A 13,881-nucleotide genomic window follows, 5' to 3' on the forward strand; every position below is an offset into this window, starting at 1 on the left:
TCTGTGTGTGCATATTGGGATGTACTTTTAGCTAATTGCTCCTAACTTCAGCATGGTATTCCGTGGTGTGTATCATTCCCATAGTGATGGATGCCTAGGCTACCGCAAACAATGCTACCAATAAACAGTCTTGTCCATGTCCATTATGGACACGTTTGAGAATTTCTTTGGGATACAGACTCAGGAGTGGCATTGTGGCATAAGTATTGTCAGGCTGCTGAATGGTTGTATCACTTTACACCCCACAGGCATTGCATTCCCAACCTCCCCAATACGTGGTATTGTCCACATTTCTAATTTTGGCCATTTAATAATGTCTCATTTTAATTTGTATTTTCTAATTACTAGTAAGTTTGAGCGTTTCTTCATATTCTAGTTAGCAATTTCCTTTCTGTGAAATAAGCATGAAAGATTGAACGTAGTATTTTATTAATTTTTTTCAAGCTGGAGGAACTTTTGGTTATGCATTGTATTTTGTAAGCTATTAATATATTTTCTCAAACTTTAAAAAGGGAAGAATATCATCTTTATGCAGAATCTTAAAGTATTGTTTTTCTTCCTGATCCCAAGAGATGATGAAACAAACTTTTTTCTAAGTATTCAACTTAAAAGCTATAAAGTATGCTACAGTTAAAGCATCTTGCTAATCTAGTCTCACTGTCTTCATGTATGCTAAACATTGAGAGCAAGTGTTTTTGCCAGAGTAGATTTGGTGGGAAAGTGCTTCATTGTGTTAGTTAAAAAAAGAAAATCTCCCCTGGTCAAAAATCAGTAGACGATTATCAAAAAAATCAGATCCAGCTGCTTCTCCCTGTTTACAGTCTCCCTAGATGTCAGGAAACTGAGTAAATAGCAGGCAGCACCTTCTCTAACTTGCCTTTCCATGAAGAGCCCAGCACTTGATTGAGGAGAACCGTCTTAGCACTCATTGAATATAAGCAGATAATATCAAAAATGATGAACAGATACCATATTATACTCCTCATTTTTCTATGAAAGGGCAATAGAAAATATGGATGTTTTGGTTTTTAAAGTGTTTGTGGATAGAGAAAGGCATATTTCCTAATTGAGATGCCACTTCTCAGGGTCTTCGAGAAAGTTGGGCAGCGGTTTCAGATTTGCATGTGAATCTCACTCCTGTTCATTTCAGGTCTCAGGAAAGGAGGAGTGACTGATTTAAAATGCCCTTTTCCTTGTTCAAACAGGTTCGCAGTATTTGTACTTTCCTTTCCTGAGGAAGCAATGCAGTTTTTAAGTGTTTTCATTTCTGACCAAGATGTGATACAATCAAATCGTTATGTTGACCTTGGTTTAGCATCTGCCTGGCTGAGTGGAAAAGGAATATTTAATTTGTGACATGATTGACGTAGCCATAAACCATGAACTTTTCCCAATAATACCATAATATGTTAAAACAAATTACTCCTTTTTCTCTTTTTGCTGATTTTGTGGTTATGTCTTTTGAGTAAGTTTCTATCAGCAAAACATTTTTTCCTGCTCTTAATTTTTTTCAAACTAAGCCACACTGTATGCTAAGATGTAGAGTTTTCCAAGTGCTTTGATTTTGCTCTGCCTTGAAAATTACTGTTCTTCTTTCATTATTTTTTTTTTTAGAACATAGTTTTTTTTTTTTTTTTTTTTTATAAATTTATTTATTTATTTTTGGCTGTGTTGGGTCTTCGTTTCTGTGCGAGGGCTTTCTCCAGTTGCGGAGAGTGGGGGCCGCTCTTCATCGCGGTGCGCAGGCCTCTCCCTGTCGCGGCCTCTCCCGTTGTGGAGCACAGGCTCCAGATGCGCAGGCTCAGTAGCTGTGGCTCACGGGCTTAGTTGCTCCGTGGCAAGTGGGATCTTCCCAGACCAGGGCTCGAACCCGTGTCCCCTGCATTGGCAGGCAGATTCTTAACCACTGCGCCACCAGAGAAGCCCTTCTTTCATTATTTTTTTCCTCAGAAATCTTGCTTGGAAAATCATATTTTTAGATGTGATTTTAAAATGTTCTTTTTAACCTTTTCAAGAATCTTTTAAAATTTAATATTTATCAATGCTAAGTCTGAATATAGCATAAAAAGTGTACTACCTGCTTTTCTCCTCCCCAACATTCTGCTTCTCCAGAGACCTCCATTTTCTACTCCAGCAGTTCTTTTGGTATTTAATGCCATTTTCTCTAAACAGTAGGTTAAGCTGCTGTTTTTAAAAATCTGTATAGGGTTTTCTCTAGACCTGAACAGCTCTCATCCTGGGATCTACCTTCCTGAATAGCCTAGGTATTTTCTTCACCTCCCTGTGTTGGAACTCCCTGTTTCCTGGACCCCATATCTTCCCCCTTCATTGTTTACATTTTAATTAAGCAATTCCTCCAGAAGGTTTCTAAGAAAAGGGTACATGGGATGTAAATCTGCATGTATGAAAATGTCTTCATTTTCTCTCATAGTTGATTTATAGTTTACCTGGCTCTAGAATTCTAGATTGGAGAATATTTTCTGTGAGTTTAAGGGGCATTGCTATATTGATTTCTAGCTTCTATTATTGCTGTGAGAAGGCTGGTGGTGTTCTGATTCTTGATTTTTTTCCCCCTCCTTGGTTGGTTTTAGGATCTGATCTTTGTCCCTGATGTTCTAAAATTTTATGATAATCTGCCTCACTTTTTTTATCTGTTGTGCCGGGCACGCTGAGAGCCTTTTCAGTTTGGAAACATAGATTTTTTTCAGTTCTGGGAGATTTCCTTGAATTCTTTTTTCTTTTTCTTTTTTTTTTTTTTGGCTGCATCGGGTCTTAGTTGCAGCATGCGGGATCTTTTCCTTGTGGCATGGGCTCTTCGTTGCAGTGCGCGGGCTTCTCTCTAGTTGTGGCATGTGGGTTTTCTCTCTCTAGTTGTGGCACACGGGCTCCAGGGCACATGGGCTCTGTAGTTTGCGGCACGCGGGCTCTCTCGTTGAGGCGCGCCAGCTCAGTAGTTGTGGCACGCGGGCTTAGTTGCCCCGACCAGGCCTCGAACCCGTGTCCCCTGCATTGCAAGGTGAATTCTTTACCACTTGACCACCAGGCAAGTCCCTTGAATTCTTAAATTATAACCAACCTCCCCCTTCTCCCCCTTGCCCCCCGTTTTCCTCTTCTTTCTCTCTGGAACACTTATTTGTGTTTGGAACTTGTGGACTGATGAGTCCTTTAATTTTACCATCTTTTCTATTTCTCATGTTTTTGGTCTCTGTTCTACTTTCTGGGATGTGTCTTGAACTTCATCTTCAGACTCTTCTAATTAGTTTTATATTTTCTTTATCATTTTTGATTTTCAAGAGGTTTTTCTCTGAATGCTGCTCTTTATTGTTTTCTATTTTTGTTTCATGGATGGAATAACTCTTCTCTGTTTATATTAGTTACAATTTTTAAAAGTTTTCTGCAGCCTCCAGTATCATCTCTGTTTTCCTTAAAGTACCTTTACTTGATCGCTTGTTTTGGTCTTTCTTTTAGGGAATTTCCTTAAATGTATGGCCTTGGCCATCTTACTCATATTCCAGACTGAGCTACTGAAAAACTGAAAGCTGAATTTGCCTGAGTGGGGGCTTCTAAAAGTTAAATGGTGGTCTTCATTATAAGGTGATTAGCCAGGAACCCAATTTTGTGTGTGTTGGGGGTGGGGGGTCACCTCCAGCAGTCAGTATTTGTAGGTGTTTTTCTTTTCTCTTAGCCAGGTTTTCCCCAGAGAGAATGCTCCAACCATCGGCTTACACACCTGCCTTCAGCATTTGGGGAGCTGAATGGGGAAAGAGCTGGGGATATCTACCTTTCAGGATCTCAGCCTTCCTTGAATCCCCATCTTTTTAGACTGGTCGGCCTGCCCCTAGTTGTGCCTAAGTCCAGAGTCTCTTTAGTTTCCAGAGAGTAAATTCCCTTCCTGTGACCAGTGGCTGCTTGGAGTCAGGGTGGGAACCTTGGGGTAGAACTTTCACCCTGTGCTCCTTTATTCAGCCCTGCCTGCTGTTCCCACTTTCAGATCATTCTGAGCTTTTCTGGTGTTTCCCAGCACAATTCAGTTTGCTCTGAGCTTCCCCTTAACATGCTCTTAGTTTTTGCTTTCTTTATTGTGCTAAATCAAATAGCTAATCAATCTGCTTTTCAGCTTTCAAAAACTTTGTTGTAGTTGTTTCCTTTCCTAGTCTTTGTCCTTATGAATTTTATGTTTTTAACGCCATTTTAATGGAGTTAGGGAGAGAGCAGAGGTATGTGAAGGTGTTCAATGCATCATTTTTCATTGAAGATCCAAATTTATTTCTTTGATGCCCTGTTTCAACACTACTTAATAGGAAGAGGGTTTATAGTGGTTGAAAAATTTTGCTACAGTAACAGAATTGTACAAGATATAAATTCATTTGGTCTTTGCTACCCTTTTGGGTTAATGCCTAGCCTATAGCTTGCTATAAGAAAATGACATCTAAATGACTTTGGGAAGTTTGCAGATAGTATAATAGAAATTTAGGTCATTAAGTAACTTAAATATTCCTTTTTCAGATGTGGAAACTGAGACCCAGAGAGCAGAGGTGGCTTACCTATGGTCACTTATCTGTTTAGAACTAGAACTGAGTCTCTTCCCCAGTGTTCTTTTCCTTGCCAATGTGGTTCTGTCTTCTCTCATTAAAGTAGCTGGAAATAGGAGCCCTTTATCATGGCTGATGTCACCCAAATGTCCTGTTAGTTTAGTGTCGGCTTTAGGTTGCAGTCATGGAATTTTTTTTTTTTTTAATGTTCTTCTTCCTGTTAAAGATTGGGGTCTGGTTTTATTGGGGTGAACTTTAAAACTCAAGAAAATTTGTGTCTTACCCTTTTAAAGATGTTTCTGTTTTGAAGAATTTATATTGAGCATTTAAAAGGTTTCTTTTTTCTTCCTACTATTCCCTTTTCAGTGGCCTCCAAAAGTTCTTTGTCAGAGAGGGCAGAAACTCTTTCCTGAATGTAATTATAGCAGATAAAATTATTTAGAACAAATTAGTATGGCTGTTAAAATGTTTAAAAAATGTGGAAAAAGGAAACATATTGTAAAAATGTCAAGTTTCTTTGGAGAAATCCTAGAATGCTTTCTCTATCAATTTTTCAAAACTCAGTTCTCAATTCTCCTCTTCCAGGACCCCTTCCTGCATTTTACCCCATGACATAAAGCTTTTGTCTTATTTCCCTTTCCCTCCTATATTTTGTACTTTGTACCGTTTGCCCCAGAACACTACCGAATTCGTTGTATGTTGACTAGGATTCTTTGGTGATTTTCATTTATATGTAAAATTCTTGTGGGCAGAAACCCTGCTTTATACTTTTGAATAAAGTCACTTCTACACATATTTATGGAGTGCCTTCTTTGAGGCATTGGGTTCCTCTGTAGGTCCCAGCATCTTTGGGGTACACGTTAGGACACTGACAGGTGCTGATGGTTGGGAAAACTCACCTTTTCTCCAGTCACTATTAGGAGACGATTGAAAGAATGGGCTTTGCCCCTTCCTTTGTGTCACGTTGGTGACTAGTAATAACAGCTGGGAGCAGAGCGGGAAAAGCCTGTTGTTTGGAAGCTAAGGAGTCTAATGTTTCCTTAACTGGAAAGTGAACATGTTGGAATAGAAGCCCTCTGAGCTTCCTTACACTCTCCAGATTTCATGATTATAAAGAGGTGCTCCTAGTGAATCAATGACACCCTTTAAAACAACTGACCCACAGAGAAAAATGTCTCTTAGGATTGAGTGGAATCCAATGGAAATCTTTCCTTGACTGAGCTAAGCTGTTGCATACATAATCTGAAGTACCTGGAACACTTAGAATGATTAAGCATTGTTTTCTTGTTGTTGTTGTTTTCCTCTCATCCTCTTCTAAGGTTAAATAATGCTTTCTCATTATTATTCTTTGGAAATGTATTAACTTTTACTTTTTCCAATTTTTTAAAATTGTGAAATATGACATACGTGAAATACATTTTAAAACATATGTACATTTTAAAGACTAGTAAAACAAAAGCTGGAGTAACATCCTACAAGTGTAAAAGTTCCCTATGTGATCCTCCCTCATGTCCCATCCCAGGTTAACCACTGTCCTGACTATTATCAAGGAAGTTAGGAATTTGCTTCCCTTTATTATGTTTTAAATTTCTAAACTTGAAAAATAGCCTAGTAATGAAAGGCCTTCAGTCTTTTTACATGTATATATATATATTTTTTTTAATTTATTTATTTTATTTATTTTTATTTTTGGCTTCATTGGGTTTTCGTTGCTGCACGCGGGCTTTCTCTAGTTGCAGCGAGCGGGCTTCTCATTGCGGTGGTTTCTCTTGTTGCAGAACACGGGCTCTAGGCTCGCGGGCTCAGTAGTTGTGGCTTGCGGACTCTAGAGCGCAGGCTCAGTAGTTGTGGCACACGGGCTTAGTTGCTCCACGGCATGTGGGATCTTCCCAGACCAGGGCTCGAACCCATGTCCCCTGCATTGGCAGGCGGATTCTTAACCACTGAGCCACCAGGGAAGCCCGTATATTATATGTTTTACACAACGTAATACTAGAAAAATAATAGGTAATATTTATTGATCACTTACCTCATGCCACTGAGTTTTCTGAACTCTGTACACATTGTAACTCCCTAATAATTGCATGAGGTAGGTGAGGAAACTGAGTCATGGAGCTAGGAATTTGGTCCCACTGGGATTCTAATCCAGCCAATCTGAGTCCTAAACCTGCTCTCTTAACTACACCTAATTAGGGTATTGTCTTATAATTTGATGCAATTTTATATTTTTAATATCTGCATCTGTTTTGTATCTTTGAATACTCTAACCAGATCACAAGCTAGAACAATACAGAGTTGGAAAGCTCTGCAGGCGTTAGATCTTGACCAAATATCTTCTCATTGCTTGACACAGATATACAGTCCATCAAGTTATCTAAATCTTATTATATGTTTAGTATTGTCCATTTCAGAGCACTCCTAAAATGTTTATTTTATAAATGTTATTTTTTATGGGAATTTTCAGGGAAAACCAACAATATCACTTATATCTGTAGTGTAGTGAATAGTGATATTTCACTTAGAGTTAAACTTTTAAAAGAAGAGCTTTGATTATAGGAAGCATTTTCTAATGTAATATTTCAAAATTCTTTTAAAAAATAGTTTTATGTTTGTAAGACACAAGTAATTTTTGGCACTTGTTTAGATATGGTCACCAAGAGATAACTTCTTTATACAACAGTTACTGACTCTATTTAGTGAATTAATGTTTCCTTTACAGTGTTTTCTCTAAAAACAGCTGTAGTGACAAGTCTTTATGTTTCAATTTTAAAATTAGATACTGTTTCTGTAGAAGGAGTACAGATTTACAGCTCAGTAGCTCCTGAACAAGGCATATAAAGTGCCTTAGAATATTGCTATCTGCCAACTAAGTTTTACCATGGCACAAAACTTTACTTAAATAAACCTCATGTTGTTTGCCGCTGATGTGGAGTTACTGGCAACTTAAAGCAATTATCTTGGGCCTAGGCGCTGCTGTTTTCTTGCTGTGTGATATTGGACTAGTCATCTAATCACCATTTGAGTATCCATTCTTCATCTGTAAAATGCCGCTGATGTCTACCTCATTGTGAGCATTAACTGAGCAAATATATATGAAAACCTCTCACACAGCATGGTATCTAGTAAAAGTATTATAAATGTTTGTAAATGTTCTCTTCCCATTATAAATTGCTGCTCTGTGCTGACAAAATTGTTGTATGGTATTTATAAAATGTGCTTGGTAATGACCAAATTAATGCTTTAAAAATGGCTTGAATGAATGCTGGCAGACTGAACTCTATCAATTAGTAATATTTATCATATGTGGAGATTATAAAAAACAGGATTATATTTAAGCACAGTGATGAAATAGCAACTCCAGCACATGCTATATGGAAGGTCATTTTTGTGGCTGACACTGCTGCTCTACAAACTAAATGGGATTTGGTCCTGCTTTTGTTTGTATATATTTATCTTGGATAAGTGAGAATGCAAGCTTATTATGCTATTGCTTTTAGGTCATTTTATTTTTTGGTGAGAAGGAATTCCCAATCTGGCTAAGGTTGTATTTTCTTTATTCCTTATTAAGTAGTTAATTAAGACCAGAATGTTATTTGAAACATAATAAAGAGAAGCAAATTTCTAACTTTCTTGATAATAGTCAGGACAGTGGTTAACCTGGGGTGGGACATGAGGGAGGATCACATAGGGAACTTTTACACTTGTAAAACACAGCTTCATAAGCCCATGGACCAAGACTTCCCTGGTGGCACAGTAGATAAGACTGCGCTCCCAATGCAGGGGGCCTGGGTTCGATCCCTGGTCAGGGAACTAGATCCCACATGCATGTCGCAACTAAGAGTTCACATGCCACAGCTAAGGAGCCAGCGAGCTGCAACTAAGGAGCCTGCCTGCTACAACTAAGGAGTCGGTGAACCACAACTAAGGAGTCCACGTGCTGCAACTAGGGAGCTGGTGAGCTGCAACTAGGGAGCTGGCGAGCAGCAACTAAGGAGCCCGCCTGCCGCAACTAAGGAGCCCACATGCTGCAACTAAGGAGCTGGTGAGCAGCAACTAAGGAGCCTGTCTGCCACAACTAAGACCCAGTGCAACCAAATAAATAAATAAATATTTAAAAAATAAAATAAACCCATGGACCACATTTCTGTCTAATGCTGAAAAAGCATTTTAATAAATAACTTATAAGATTCATTTGGCAAGTGAACTTAGAATTTACCACCTAGATTATTCTGAACCAAGGTCGAAGTGTGTAAATGCAATCCTAGCACACTTTGTGTTTCACAGAAAATCATAAATCTGTCTGTTTTGCAGTTTCTGTTCAGAGGTCCTGAATTTGAACTTAAAACATTATTCAGAGCCGTTAATGGGTAAAACCCATGGCAAACTAATAACTTAGATCTTAGAACAGTAAAGTCAGCAGATCTTAAGCCCGTGTTCGTGCTGTCCATACTGCACAATGTTTTATGTTTCTTTTTGCTTTATTCCTTACCCTGGTGATATGTACACAATTTTAGAATTTTAAATTTGAGTGGGACTGGAGATCACATAGCTCTTCAGTGGCAGAGTGTGGACTGAGACCCAGACTTCCTGCTACCTAATCTCACTCTCTCTCTTCCCACCAGTCTATGCTGGGCTTCCTAACTTAGCGGCCAAGAGAGATTTAATTGTGTTCTTCTTAAAATTCGATATGAGATCTCTTTATTTAGTTGTGGATGCATGTAAACTTTTTCTTTATTTAGTTGTGTGAGTTTCCTCTGCCTTTGTATCTTCCAAGCCTTTTGGCCCGTTTTTACTTTAATTAGATATGACTGATCGTTTTTGATTTAAAAAATTATGTATGACATTATGACTTAAAAATATGTCATTTCATAGACTTTCTGCCCTATTACCGAGAAAGCATCTAACTCAGGTTCTGAGCCACTGGCTCTTTGGCAGAGACAATGAGAATATGTTTTCACTCCAAAACAATCAGCATTAGCTGTAGCTTCCTGGATTATCACACCTGCTTTGTCTACTCTCAGGGTTGTCTTGAGGCATCTGAGAGATATGTGGGGAAGCACTTTGAAAAGCATAAAGTGCCATAACAATATGTTGCATGCATGCATTCATGCACGAGTCTTCTGATTAATTGTATACTTGAGACCTTTTGTCATAAGACATTTTGTTACATGAGCTCATAAATTGGAATATGAGCAAAGATGTGACTGGGTCAAGGGAAACACTTAAATCCAGCAAGGACTTGCTGATAGGAAAATTAAGGAGTGAATGGGTGGTGGGAAATAAGCCTAGAGTGTTAGTGCCTTAGAATGTAAATGGAAATAACAGATGGACTTGAAAACTTTTTCTTTGTTTAATATCCAGTGTTTTCATTCTTTCATCAATATTTATTGAGCGCCTAGTGAGCACTAGGCACTTTTTTAGACATCACTGTTGTTCACAATTAGTAAGATAAGATGCTACTGCTGTCCTCCAGGAGCTTATGGGAAGGCAGTTACAGACAAGATACAACATAGGATAATAAATGTTTATATTTTGGAATGTGCCACATGGCTGACCTTGCTGAAAAAGGTGCAATCTTGGTTAATTTCTTTTTTTTTTGCCGTGCAGCATGCGGGATCTTAATTCCCTGACCAGGGATCGAACCTGTGCCCCCTGCAGAGAAGTGCAGAGCCTTAACCACTGGGCCACCAGGGATGTCCCTTGGTTAAATTTTTATCTGATTTAAATTTATTAATATTCTCTTGTTCAACTTTTTAAACTTTTAAAACTATGAAATTTGTAATAAAATATTTTGAGGTATATAATATAAATCTGTATTTTAACTATATATAAAATATATATATTTTAGATAACCTTTATTACCTAAAATATGGATCTTTTCTACTTGGTAAGTCATCTGAACATTCGCTACCTGACTACATTAATATTAGAGATCTCTTAAAGAAAGGGCATTGCTGCTGTCACCTTGATGTTAGTCGCTGATGCTAGATTTTCTTTTTTTGGGGGGTAGGGGCTGAGTTGGGTCTTTGTTGCTGCTCTCAGGCTTTCTCTAGTTGCGGCGAGCGGGGGCTACTTTTCGTTGCGGTGCTCAGGCTTCTCATTGCGGTGGCTTCTCTTGTTGTGGAGCACAGGCTCTAGGCATGTAGGTTCAGTAGTTGCAGCAGGCGGGCCCTAGAGCGTGCAGGCTTCAGTAGTTGTGGCACGTGGGCTCAGTAGTTGCAGCGCACCGGCTTAGTTGCTCCGCGGCATGTGGGATCTTCCCGGGCCAGGGCTCGAACCCGTGTCCCCTGCATTGGCAGGCAGATTCTTAACCACTGTGCCACCAGGGAAGTCCCAATGCTAGTATTTCTTAAGAGCAGAAACCTGGGTTTGAATCCTAGCTCTGCCACTTATTAGCTGTCAAACTTATTTGTACCTCCGTTTCAGTGTCTGTGAAATGGGAATAAGGATAATACCTACCTCATAGTTATTGTGAGAATTGAATGAGTTAATATATGTTAGAGTGCTTAGATGAGTGTCTGGCGCACATTAAAGGCTATATAAGTGTTAGCAGCCATCATCATCATCATTATTGTTATTTGGCAGAATAAAAGTAAGTTGAGTAAAGTTTTCAGGAATGGATTTTCTCCTCAATCCCTGAAAATTACTCTAAACTAAAGGTAGAAAGATAAAGGAAGGAAACTAAACATTTTTTAGTCATCAGCTACGTGCCAGGCAGCATGCTAGCATTTTACCTGCATTTTCATTTAATCCTTACACCAGTGCTCTGAAGTAGATGAGAAAACAGGCTCAGAGAAGTTAAATTACTTGCGAAAGGTCTGGTACGGCCACCGTGATGATAACTGGTCTCTGTTACTCTACATCCTGTACTCTTGCATTGCACATGCCACAAAGCCTGAGAGTTCAGCAAGTTTCACTCATGATAGGTACACTTGGAATGTGCTTGTTAGGGACTTTATTTCTAATGACGGTTTAAAGGGATGTCATCCACATTTTTACTTCCTACTGCAGTGATTTGTTTTATATATCTGAATTTCCATCCCCCCTATTCAAAAGTATATTACAGTAGTATAAATAATATAAGTGGGACCTAGATGGAAAATATTTGAATGTGGGTAGTCTTATTAAGTTTGCAGAATTAAGCTGACCTATTATAATTTCCCAGTTTTCAAGATCACCATCATAATTATCGAAGTCATTACTCCTCAAATTAATAGCTATTTCATAGGGCTTTTAAGCCTAACCTCTGTGTAGTTAACGTATTCTAGGTGCTCAGTATAGAACTGATTATTTTGGTCAGCTTTTGGAGAACATCCAGAATTAATTCAAATAACTTGGATTTAAAAGTAATTAAGTTAACTTTTAACGGTTTGGTGTTCTCATATTGAAAGTAAGGCTGTTTGGATAGCAAAGAGGGAAATTTTATGGGGAATTCCCTGGCAGTCCAGTGGTTAGTACTCTGTGCTTTCACTGCCGAGGGTGCAGGTTCAATCCCTGGTTGGGAACTAAGATCCCACAGCCACGTGGCGCGCCCCCCCTCCCCCCCGCAAAAAAAAGGTAAAGAGGGAAATTTTATGGATGTAAAACACCCATCCATACAATGTCAGCTTAGCTTCCTGGATGAGGTTGCCTCAAACCCCCAACCTAGAATGTGGAAGTTGTAAGCTCTTCTCTTCCTGAAGATATTTGTGCATTTCCTGGGTTTTATCATCTTGCAATTGCTTCTGCCTCCTAGGCCCCTATTTTTCTTGCCTTGTGCCTCTGATGTGCACCATGGTGCCCTCAGATGTGATACTTGGCTCCTTCTCTGATTCTCAGAAAGGCCCTATTCATAGAGGGCATTTGTATTTTTAGTACACCTAACTGAAGAAAGGAGGCAAAATAGAGGTGGGTGAGCCCTATATTGCATTAATGCAACTTCTATTAAGGCATCCCTGTTCTGAAAATGTTCCAGACTTCCCTTGACTGGAGAACTTCACCCCCACGTAACCCCAGCTTTGCTCCACTATACTAACTATCCTTTTCTCCTCTTCCTTTCCCTTTCCTCATCATCCTTCTCTCTTTCAGAAATAAAATAACAAGTTCTTCCCCTTGTCTAGTGTAAAGCAATTTCCCTTTCTTGACAGTCATTCTGGGATCTTGACAGGCATTCTGCAGGGAACCGTCCACCCCAAGGGGACTGAACATGAGTGGTGGGGGACCCTATTGAGGGAACATATTTTCACAAAGAAGGCTTCTTCTAAGAGGAATTCTTGTGTTAGTTATTAAGATAGCAAAATAGAGAATTTTTCATCTTGTTACATGGTGGCAGACGGTGTATTAATCTCAAGCTTATTGAGTCCTGCCTCCTCAATAAAGTGTCAGAAACCTAAAAATTGATTATGCATGTAATTTGTCCAAATTCTACATTCTAGATAACTTTGACTAATACAGTGTCCTTGCGTATAGAATGCATGCTGCTTACCTAAAAGTCATGAACCCATCTAACACAAAGATGTCACCTCCTGGCATCTTTCATTATTACATATTTCACTTATACAAAAAGAATTTTGGCTTTTGAAACACAATTATTTTTGTTGCCATGAAATTGTTTTGGTTTTTCTGACAGTTTCAAGTTATATGCAAAGACAGTGTATAATCTTTAAAACCTAAAACAAATGCAGAAGTGCATTTCTCAGGAAGTAAACCTTTCGTATTTCCATCAGCCTCTTCATAAATGACTGTCTGGTTGCTCTTAGCTGAAAAAAAGATCACAGCTATTTTTTTTTACTCTTTTACCTCAATTTTGAGGACTTGTGGGGATTTCACTAAATGGCATTGTAATACACTGATCCTGTTTTTGAATTTATAAATAAAATTCATGAAATTGCTTTTCTCTTACTATATATCAGCCCAACCTTACAGAATTTTTTTCCCCTGTAGGTAATAGAGAAGAGGAAACCTAACCAATGACTGTGGAATAATATGGAAGAAGATGGAAAAAACTTGTTTAATGAGTAAGAAATAAAACTATAATAAAAAGTTATTCATGAAAACTATTCACAATAGTATTATGTATGACCAGTCTGTAATAGGTGGCCAAGGTTGGTATACTATTAGAGTGAGTGATCAGTGATCAGTCACTATCTTTGTTTTATTGCCATTCTGAGCTTTCACCACCTTTCTTACCCTTGTGAATTTCTGAATGCTATGAATTGCTTAAGCTAAGAGAGGACACAGCTATATTTGAAGAAAAAGATGGGACCTGGAGACCAGCACCCATACTGAAACAAGTCTAGGGTAGGTCTTGAAGCTAACTGGTGGTTGGATAGAGACAATGTCTGTCATGACCTCTCAAGAGTGTTAGCAA

The 13,881-nt window shown here is 38.7% G+C and overlaps 1 protein-coding gene across 1 annotated transcript in view; it reads left to right on the plus strand.

The window, feature by feature from the left end:
• MED20 (mediator complex subunit 20) overlaps positions 1-13,511 on the plus strand; it is a 43,788-nt gene extending 30,277 nt beyond the window's left edge. The window contains exon 5 of the transcript XR_009701470.1: positions 13,455-13,511. The gene's annotated coding sequence lies outside the window, so the exon portion shown is untranslated. The remainder of the gene's footprint in view (positions 1-13,454) is intronic.
• Positions 13,512-13,881: the final 370 nt, after the last annotated feature.

Source organism: Eubalaena glacialis, chromosome 7 (assembly GCF_028564815.1).
Source record: "Eubalaena glacialis isolate mEubGla1 chromosome 7, mEubGla1.1.hap2.+ XY, whole genome shotgun sequence".
NCBI lineage: Eukaryota > Metazoa > Chordata > Mammalia > Artiodactyla > Balaenidae > Eubalaena > Eubalaena glacialis.